The following is a 10,712-nucleotide window of genomic DNA, read 5'->3' on the forward strand; positions in this document are numbered from 1 at the left end:
AAGGACTTGAGCTTCCTGATTGAAAACGTCCATCAAGCATCTTGGAGAACATATGTCTCGAGTGCCAGACCTTAACATCCACCGCTTAAATCCCATCTCTTGGCTATCTTTGAAGCATCTCAAATTCCACAAGTTGAAAACTGAACTCACAGTTTTTTCCCCTCAAATCTTCTCTCTGTGCTCTGTATCTTGAAGGCTATGACCATCCACCTAGTTATACAGCTTAAGATTCTAGGACATCTTGACATCTTCCTTTCCCGTACTTTTTATATCCAATCCACCTCCAAGTCCAGTTGGTTTTGCCTTCTATCTATTTTTAGGTCCCGGACCAGGGATCAAACCCGTGCCTCTGCAGTGGAAGTGCGGATTCTTAACCACTGGACTGGCAGGGAAATCCCTCTAACTATCTTTCAATTCTGTCTACTTGCCTTCACATTTTTTTTACCCTGTCCTTGAACTGGATCTCTTTCTAATAACTTTCTCCCTAAACGGCCAAGCCTATCATTGCCTTCACATTTAACGGCGTCTCTTAACATCAGCTCCTAACACCTCTGCCTTAAGCTAATCACGACAGCAATAGTTTTTCTTGTCTCCCTGTAGCCTCTCTTAACCTCCTCTCTCTCTCTTTTTTTTTTTCTTCACATTTTATCTAGTTATCTTCTCAAAAGGCAAATATGATCATGTCTTTCCTCTTTGCGTCCTATCCAGAATTGAGATGCATCTGTCTGGCTTAAAGTATGTAAGAGATTTGCTTCCTTTTCTGGGACAATTGGGCTCTTTGGGGGTTCACATCTAAGCTGTGGTCAACACTCCTCTGTTGTCTGTTCTCCCAAACACCGAGAGAGAAACACAAAGATGGAGGCCCAGAATTGGCTGGAAAACTGAAGAAGAGCAGCTTAAGAGCGGACCAGAGGCAGGAGTTAGTGTGGCTGTTGTTTTGGTTGCACTTGACAGGGAATAAGGGTCATGTGTAGCCCTTTGCCTGGTCTCTATATCTTGGTGTCCTGACATTTTAATTTCATCATAATTACAAAGAATTAAAGCGAGGTTTGACCTAGCAAAGAAAAGCATCCCTAAGTTTTGAGGTTCCAATGACAACTTCCCAACGCTCTTCACGTAAATATAAAATCCTTAAAGAAGATGTGGTATATATATACAATGGAATATTACTCAGCCATAAAAGGAACAAAATAATGCCATGTGCACCAGTATGGATGGACCTAGAGATTATCATACTAAGTGAAGTAAGTCAGAAAGAGAAAGACAGAGGACTTCCCTGGTGGAGCAGTGGTTAAGATTACGAGCTCCCAATGCAAGGGGCCCAGTTTCGATCCCTGGTCAGGGAACTAGATCCCACATGCATGCCTCAACTAAGAGTTCACATTCCACAACTAAGGAGCCCATGTGCCACAATTAAGACCCAGCACAACCAAGTAAATAGATAAAATTTTTTTAAAAAGATAATCCAAGATGCCAAAAAAATAAAATATGACACAAATGAACATATCTATGAAACAGAAACAGACTCATAGACACAGAGAACAGACTAGTGGTTGCCAAGGGCTGGGAGGTGGAGGAAGGATGGACTGGGAGTTTGGGATTAGCTGATGCAAACTATTGTATATAGGATGCATGAACAACAAGGTCCTACTGTACAGCACCGGGAACTATATTCAATATCCTGTGATAAGCCATAATGGAAAATATGAAAAAGAATGTATATGTATGTATAAATGAATCACTTTGCAGTGCTGCAGAAATTAACACTTTGTAAATCAACTATATGTCAATAAAATTAATATATATATACATATATAAAATTCTTAAAGTGGCTACAAGTAACCTGCAATGTTTGTTTCTACCAGCTCAACCTCAGCCTGCCTACCCTTACTCTGTTTCAGGATCACAGCCCTCTTTCCGTCTCTCCCCTTCACCACGCCCCACCACCTCAGGACTTCTGTTCATGCTGTTCCCTCTGCCTGGAATGCAGTTCCCTCCCCTCTCCACCTGGTTAAGCCCTCCTACTCCTCCAGCTCTCAGCCCCACCAGCACTTCCTTGGGGAAGACTTCCCTGACCAAATCAAATTCCTTCCTCATAGACTCTCAAAGCAACTTTCCTCCTTTTTAATAGCAATCATGCCAGTTGGCAATTTTATTTCCATAATTATCTGATTAACATCTTTCTCCTGCACTGGATTGTAAGCTTGTAGGGGCAGGGACTATATGTTCTGCTTATAATCAACTCCTCAGTAACTAGCAAAGTTTCTGGCCCATAGTAAGCCCTCAGTGCATATTTGTCAGATAAACAAATAGTTGAACAAATGAATGAGTGAATATATAAACAAGTGAAATAATTAGAGATGTGGAAACTTCTAAGATATATAGATGGTCCTCAGCTTACAATGGCTCGACTTAGGATGTTTCTGCTTTATGATGGTGCAAAAGCAATAGACATTCAGTAGAAACTGTACTTTGAATTTTAAATTTTGATCTTTTCCCTGGCTAGCTTATGCCGTAGGATACTCTCTCGTGGGGCTGGGTAGCGGGAGTGGGTGCAGCGGCCAGTCGGCCAGGCGACCATGCCGTTACTGATACACTTACAACCATCCTCTACCCAGACAACCATTCTGTTTTTCACTGTCAGTACCGTATTCAATGAACTCCTTGAGATATTTAACACCTTATTATAAAATAGGCTTTGTGTTAGATGATTTTGCCCTACTGCAGGCGAATGTGAATGTTCTGAGCACGTTTGAGGTAGGCTAGGCTAAGCAATGATACTCTGCAAGTTAGGTGCATTAAACGCATTTCTGACAAATATTTTCTTTTTTTTAAATTAGTTAATGAACTAATTTACTTATTGGCTGTGTTGGCTCTTTGCTGCTGCACACGGGTTTTCTCTAGTTGCGCAGGCTCAATAGTTGTGGCGCACAGGCTTCGTTGCTCCGCGGCATGTGGAATCTTCCTGGATCAGGGCTCGAACCCTGGTCTCCTACATTGGCAGGCAGATTCCTAACCACTGTGCCACCTAGGAAATCCAAATATTTTCAACTTAATCTGGGTGTATCAAGATATAACCCCACTGTAAGTCGAGGAAGATCTGTATTTTTAAAATAGCCCCCAAAACACTGCTGTAAAATTACTCCACTGTTTACTCAAAAGCTGTCATACAAGTGCCCCAGGAAACAATTTCTTTATCACGGTGCTTATGCCCTGAAATACATCCTGTGATATTAATAAGGATCTGTGGCTGTAAGCCATAGTTTCAAGGAGACAAGAGCTATCTTCTTACTGTAGTGAAACATGGTTTCAGTCTCTTAAGAGATCATGAAAAAGCAAGCTGGATAGTTTTATAGCTGTGAACCTAATCTCACCTCCTAATAAAAATATGATACTGCTTCTTTGGAAAATTCAAAAGGACTCTATTTGCAGACTTAATAGTATTAAAGAAGTTTGTTAAATTGGGGGTTATCCAGCTTTGTGAAAGCATAGCTCAGGACCCAAATCTCCCTGAAAATCTTTGTGTGAAGTGAGGTAGGAATTCTGACGTGGCACGTGATTTCATCATTTCAAGCTATCAGACATACAGTCCCGATTCAGAAAATCCGAAGTAAGACCTTACCGAAAGACAGCTTTGATCATTACAAGGATGTGGTTAAACACCATATACCTGACGATCATATGAGCTAACATTTACTAATCACCAACTTAGTGTCAGGCAATGTTTTAAGTGTTCATTTAATCCTCATAAAATCCAATTCTAAACAAGGTAGGGACTAACATCTCCCCCAGTTCACAGTTGAGGAAACTGAAACACAGAGATTACGTAACTCTCCCAGGATTGTACCCCTAATATAATCCTAGTATTGGGTGCAGAGCCCACACTTTCACTGCCCAATATGGTGTCCACTGGCCCACATGGCTGTTGAGCACATGAAATGTGGCCAGTGAGAAATGAGATGTGCTGTAAGAGTAAAATGCTGTAAGAGTAAAAGTAAGATATTGAAGGCTTAGTATGAAGTATACAAAATGTCTCTAATAATTTTTTAATAATTACACATTGAAATGATATTTTGGATACACAGTGTTCAATAAGCTTAAAATTAGTTTCATCTATTTTTTCTTTCTTCATGTGGCTATGAGAAAATTTTCAATTACATCTGTGGCTTTCATTCTATTTTTATTGGACAGCACTGGCCCACACTCTTATACTACATTATATGGTCTCTTCCTCTGGTAGAAAAACTTTCATTGCTAATGGTTGTATTTTTATGACTATTAGCAATGTAAATGAACTGTCAGCCTGAATGATGCAAAGAAGAATGTGAAAAGGAACAGAAGAGAAGCAGAGATGTCATCTGAAATTATCAGCAGTAAAATCCCAAAGCAGCAGGACTTCCTAGGTGGTGCAGTGGGTAAGAATCCGCCTGCTAATGCAGGGGACACGGGTTCGATCCCTGCCCCAGGAAGATATCACGTGCCGCGGAGCAACTAAGCCCGTGCACCACAACTATTGAGCCTGCGCTCTAGAGCCCGTGAGCCACAACTATTGAGCCCATGTGCCGCAACTACTGAAGCCCATGCACCTAGCGCCTGTGCTCTGCAACAAGAGAGGCCAGCACACCACAATGAAGAGTAGCCCCCACTCGCTGCAAGTAGAGAAAGCCCGTGTGCAGCAACAAAGACCCAACACAGCCAATAAATAAATAAATAAATAAATGTCTCTTCATTTCTAGACTCTGTCCTGGCTGAGACCTTTGATGGGCAGACACCAGCAACCAAATGACATCTTTCTTGCTGCCTTCTAGACAATAGAAGAAAAACACCCCTCCTGATGATTTACCTTGGGGCCCATCAACAGAACACTTGTCTGCCCATCAAAGGCTACCCCGCAATTTCATTCACTCATGGATTTGGTCTCTTATTCTTAAGTCAGACAAGATCCCTGCCCTTGATGCTTTGAGGAAATACAGGTTCCTTCTCATCCTTTTTGCAGACCCTAAGGGGCAAAAGCTGTGGGGCATGGGAGAGAGGAGGAAGGGAAGAAATAAGAAGAAAGAATCTCCACGTGAAAAGGAGGAGACCATGGTGGTCAAGGCCCAGGGCACAGAAGAGGACAAACTCTTCTTGCTCTCTCTGTCCAGTGGCTACTAACTCCCTCCCCCCGCTGCCCCCCACCGCAGTATGAGCTTTGCTCCTCCCACCCAAGCTCCTCAGTACTCTGGTTTGGAAGCCTCTTTCAGGATTTAAGTTTTAGTTGTTTTCATCTGAACCTACAAGGAGGTAGAATAATTCACCAGAGTAGTCGTGCAGAAATAGAAGAGGGTGGACCACAAACAACATGGACCCTGAGGACTCCAGAAAATTCTCTTTAAGACCTAAAGAAATGTGTCAGTCACGCATGATATTATATATAGAAAACCCTAAAGACTCTACCAGAAAACTGCTAGCACTAATTGATGAATTCAGTAAAGTAGCAGCATACAAAATTAATGCACAGAAATCTCTTGCATTCCTATACACTAACAACAGAAGAGCAGAAAGAGAAATTAAGGAAACTCTCCCATTCACCATTGCAACCAAAAGAATAAAATACCTAGGAATAAACCTGCCTAAGGAGGAAAAAGATCTGTATGCAGAAAACTTTAAGACATTGATGAAAGAAATCAAAGACGACACAAACAGATGGAGAGACATACCATATTCCTGGATTGGAAGAATCAACATCGTGAAAATGACTGTACTACCCAAAGCAATTTACAGATTCAATGCAATCCCGATCAAATTACCAAAGGCATTTTTCACAGAACTAGAGCAAGAAATCTTACGATTTGTATGGAAATGCAAAAGACCCTGAATAGCCAAAGCAATCTTGAGAAGGAAAAATGGAGTTGGTGGAATCAGGCTTCCTGACTTCAAACTATACTACAAGGCCATAATGATCAAGACAGTATGGTACTGGCACAAAAATAGAAAGGAAGATCAATGGGATAGAATAGAGAACTCAGAGGTAAGCCCAAACACATATGGGCACCTTATCTTTGACAAAGGAGGCACAAACATACAATGGAAAAAAGACAGCCTCTTCAATAAGTGGTGCTGGGAAAATTGGACAGCAACATGTAAAAGAATGAAATGAGAACACTTCCTAACACCATACACAAAAATAAACTCCAAATGGATTAAAGACCTACATGTAAGGCCAGACACTATAAAACTCCTAGAGGAAAACATAGGCAGAACACTCTATGACATCCATCAAAGCAAGATCCTTTTTGACCCACCTCCTAGAATCATGGAAATAAAATCAAGAATAAACAAATGGGACCTCATGAAACTTAAAAGCTTTTGCACAGCAAAAGAAACCAAAAACAAGACTAAAAGGCAACCCTCAGAGTGGGAAAAAATAATTGCTTATGAAAGAATGGACAAAGGATTAACCTCCAAAATATACAAACAGCTCATGAAGCTTAATACCAAAAAAGCAAATAACCCAATCCACAAGTGGGCAGAAGACCTAAATAGGCATTTCTCCAAAGAAGACATACAGATGGCCAACAAACACATGAAAAGATGCTCAACATCACTCATCATCAGAGAAATGCAAGTCAAAGCCACAATGAGGTATCACCTCACACCAGTCAGAATGGCCATCATCACAAAATCTGGAAACAACAAATGTTGGAGAGGGTGTGGAGAAAAGGGAACTCTCCTGCATTGTTGGTGGGACTGTAAGTTGGTACAGCCACTATGGAAAACAATTTGGAGGTTCCTTAAAAAACTACAAATAGAACTACCATATGATCCAGTAATCCCACTCCTGGGCATATACCCAAAGAAAACCATAATCCCAAAAGAAACTTGTACCATAATGTTTATTGCAGCACTATTCACAATAGCCAGGACATGGAAGCAACCTAAATGTCCATCAACAAATGAATGGATAAAGAAGATGTGGCATATATATACAATGGAATATTACTCAGCTATAAAAAGGGATGAGATGGAGCTATATGTAACGAGGTGGATAGAACTACAATGTGTCATACATAGTGAAGTAAGTCAGAAAGAGAAAGACAAATATTGTATGCTGACTCACATATACGGAATCTAAAAATGGTACTGATGAACTCAGTGACAAGAACAAGGATGTAGATACAGAGAATGGACTGGAGAACTCGAGGTATGGGAGGGGGCGGGGGGTGAAGGGGAAACTGAGACGAAGCGAGAGAGTAGCACAGACATGTATATACTACCAACTGTAAAATAGTCAGTGGGAAGTTGTTGTATAACAAAGGGAGCCCAACTCGAGGATGGAAGATGCCTTAGAGGACTGGGGTGGGGAGGGTGGGGGGGACTCAAGGGTGGGGGAGTCAAGGAAGGGAGGGAATACGGGGATATGTGTATAAAAACAGATGATTGAACCTGGTGTACCCCCAAAAAAATAAAAAAATAAAAAAAAATAAAAAAAAAAAAAGAAATGTGTCAGTCACAGATGAAAAGGTGATGCCTGAAGACTCAGCAAAATCCAAGATGTGAACCTTGACTCCTGGACTTCGGATTCTCTGGTTCTGCACAGGATATTCCAAAGGACATAGTATTGGACAGTCTAGTTGATTTCCTAAGAACATCACATCCCATGCTAAAGATGTTGAACACATAACTTAAGTATTTATTTTTCCTTTTGCCCCAGCAAATGTATTGGCTCAGCAGGCAATGTGTGGGAGGACAGACCTACTTAAAAAAAAAAAAAAAATTGGAAAATGCTCCCAAAGTAGTGGAAAGGGGAAAACACAATAAGCAGTATTTTTATATAATGGTGTAAACAATATTAGCCTAATTATGTTTTTAAATTTTATATATATCTTACTGAGTTTTCAAATATCATCCACTAGCATGTAAGTGCCATGAGGCAACTTTTTTTTTTTGTCTATTTTTTATTCATTGCTGTATTACCATCATCTAGAAAAGTGCCTGGCCCATAGCAGGCATTCAAAAAAATATTTATTAGGGCTTCCCTGGTGGTGCAGTGGTTAAGAATCCGCCTGCCCACTATTTACAATAGCCAGGACATGGGAGCAACCTAAATGTCCATCAAGAGATGAATGGATAAAGAAGATGTGGTACATACATACAATGGAATATTACTCAGCTGTAAAAGGAATGAAATTGGGACATTTGTAGAGACATGGATGGACCTAGAGACTGTCATACAGAGTGAAGTGAGTCAGAAAGAGAAAAACAAATATCATATATTAACACACATATGCGGAATATAGAAAAATGGTACAAATCAACCAGTTTGCAAGGCAGAAATAGAGACACAGATGTAGAGAACAAACATGGACACCAAGTGGGGAAAGCGGGGAGGGTTGCGGGGGAATGAATTGGGAGATTGGGATTGCCATATATACATTACTAATGAGAAAAAAACCACCAAATTTTACACCCTAAATATATGCAGTTTATTGTCTGTTAACTATCTCAATAAAAGTTCTTAAAAAAAAAAAAGAATCCTCTTGCCAGTGCAGGAGACATGGGTTTAATCCCTGGTCTGGGAAGATCCCACATGCCATGGAGCAGCTAAACCCCTGTGCCACAACTACTGAGCTGTGCTCTAGAGCCCGTGAGCCACAGCTACTGAAGCCTGTGTGCCTAGATCCCATTCTCTGCAGCAAGAGAAGCCACTGAGAATCTCACGCACCACATTGACGAGCAACCCCCACTTGCCACAACTAGAGAAAGCCCACGCACAGCAACCAAGACCCAACACAACCAATAAATTAATTAAAAACAAAAACCAAAAAAATTTATTAAATGAATGAATGCACACCCATACTCATAATTGGAAAGAAATGCCTCAAAATGTTAATGAGGGTGGGAATTCCCTGGCGGTCCAGTGGTTAGGACTCTGCGCTCCCACTGCAGGGGGGCGCGAAATCGATTCGTGGTCAGGGAACTAAGATCCCACATGCTGTGCAGCGCAGCCAAAAAATTAAAAAAAAAAAAAAGTTAATGAGGGTTATCTTAGGTGGAGGGATTGTGGGAGAATTAAATATTTTTTATACAGTATCCAGCATTTCCCAATTTTTAAAATAAGTATGTATGATTTATAATTGGGACAAAATAAACATTATTTTTGAACAGTCACTTTTTCATGCTCTGGGGGCTCCCCCTCAGAGCGCTGCGCAGGCCCTTCTGTTGCGGTGGGCTAAGCAGGTGGGCGGTCAGGGCGGCACCGAGTCTGGCTGGTCGCCAGGCCCTGCCTTGTGCCGATGCTGCTGGCGGCTGCTGAGCAGGGCCTGGCTGCCGGGGGGGTTGGTTGTGGAATTCTAGGGAACCCCCGGGGCTAGTGCCGGCTCGCAGGTGGGCAGAGTTGGTGTTCTGCCTGCCCTCTCCATGGGACCTGCATCCTGCCTGTCCATCTTCTCCCATGGTTCCTACAACGTGCTTCCACCTTCAGGGCCAACGCCAGGCAAAACATTTCAAAATGGGGACAGCGACCAAGATGGCACAATAGAAGGACCCTGAGCTCACCGCCTGTCACGGGCCCACCAAAATCACAACTATCTGCAGAACAACGGAAACCAAGAAGGACCCTTCGGGGCTCCTGGGCATGGAAGCCTTTTTTGTCCCCAGTTTCTTGTAGGCAAGACTCCAGCCTCTAGGACCTCCCCTGAGTCCAAAGGGCAGATTAAAACAGTTGCTAACTAAGGGCGGAGCAGCCAAGAAACCACCTGAGGCAAGATTAAAGGGACCAGACACTTACCTGGCAGTCCAGTGGTTAAGACTGTGCAGGGGGTGTGGGTTCGATCCCTAGTCAGGGAACTAAGATCCCACATGCCACTCGGCAGAACCAAAAACTTTAAAAAAAAGAAGGGGGGGAGGGGACCAGAGAAGCTCATCAAGATTAGGAGACCAGAACTTCCCTGGTGGTGCAGTGGTTAAGAATCTGCCTGCCACGGACTTCCTAGGTGGCGTAGTGGGTAAGAATCCGCCTGCCAATGCAGGGGACATAGGTTCGAGCCCTGGTCTGGGAAGATCCCACATGCTGCGGAGCAACTAAGCCCGTGCGCCACAACTACTGAGCCTGCGCGCCTAGAGCCCGTGCTCCTCAATAAGAGAAGCCACTGCACTGAAAAGCCCGTGCACCACAATGAAGAGTAGCCCCCACTCGCCACAACTAGAGAAAGCGCTAGGGCAGCAACAAAGACCCAAAGCAGCCAAAAAAAAAAAAAAGATTAGTAGGATGCCAATCACCTGAGACCCTGCACACACCCTAATCTTGGCAGCAACTCCATACTTGAACTATTGTTATAAAACTCTTCATCAGATCCTCCCGGGTTGAGACACATAGTTCTTGAGGGCAGGAGCCCGCTGTGTCCCCCGTTGCCTGGCAAAGTAATAAAGCTATTCTTTTCTACTTCACCCACTCTGAGATTTGATTCGATACCGGTACAAAGAGACGGAGCTTTCGGCATCACAACCATTGATGAAAAAGACTGGAAACTATCAGGAAAAATCTTCTAGAGCTAAAAACATAAAGAAGGAACCACAAGACGGGTAGCAGGAGCAGACTCACAATATAATTAAATCCCATACACCCGAGTCGGTGACCCTCAAACTGGAGAATAATTATATTGCAGAGGTTCTTCCACAGGAGTGAGAGACTTGAGCCCCACAGGCTCCCCAGCCCAGGGGTCTGGCACCAG

The sequence above is a fragment of the Hippopotamus amphibius genome, chromosome 7, assembly GCF_030028045.1.
Source record: "Hippopotamus amphibius kiboko isolate mHipAmp2 chromosome 7, mHipAmp2.hap2, whole genome shotgun sequence".
In the NCBI taxonomy this organism is placed as follows: Eukaryota; Metazoa; Chordata; class Mammalia; order Artiodactyla; family Hippopotamidae; genus Hippopotamus; species Hippopotamus amphibius.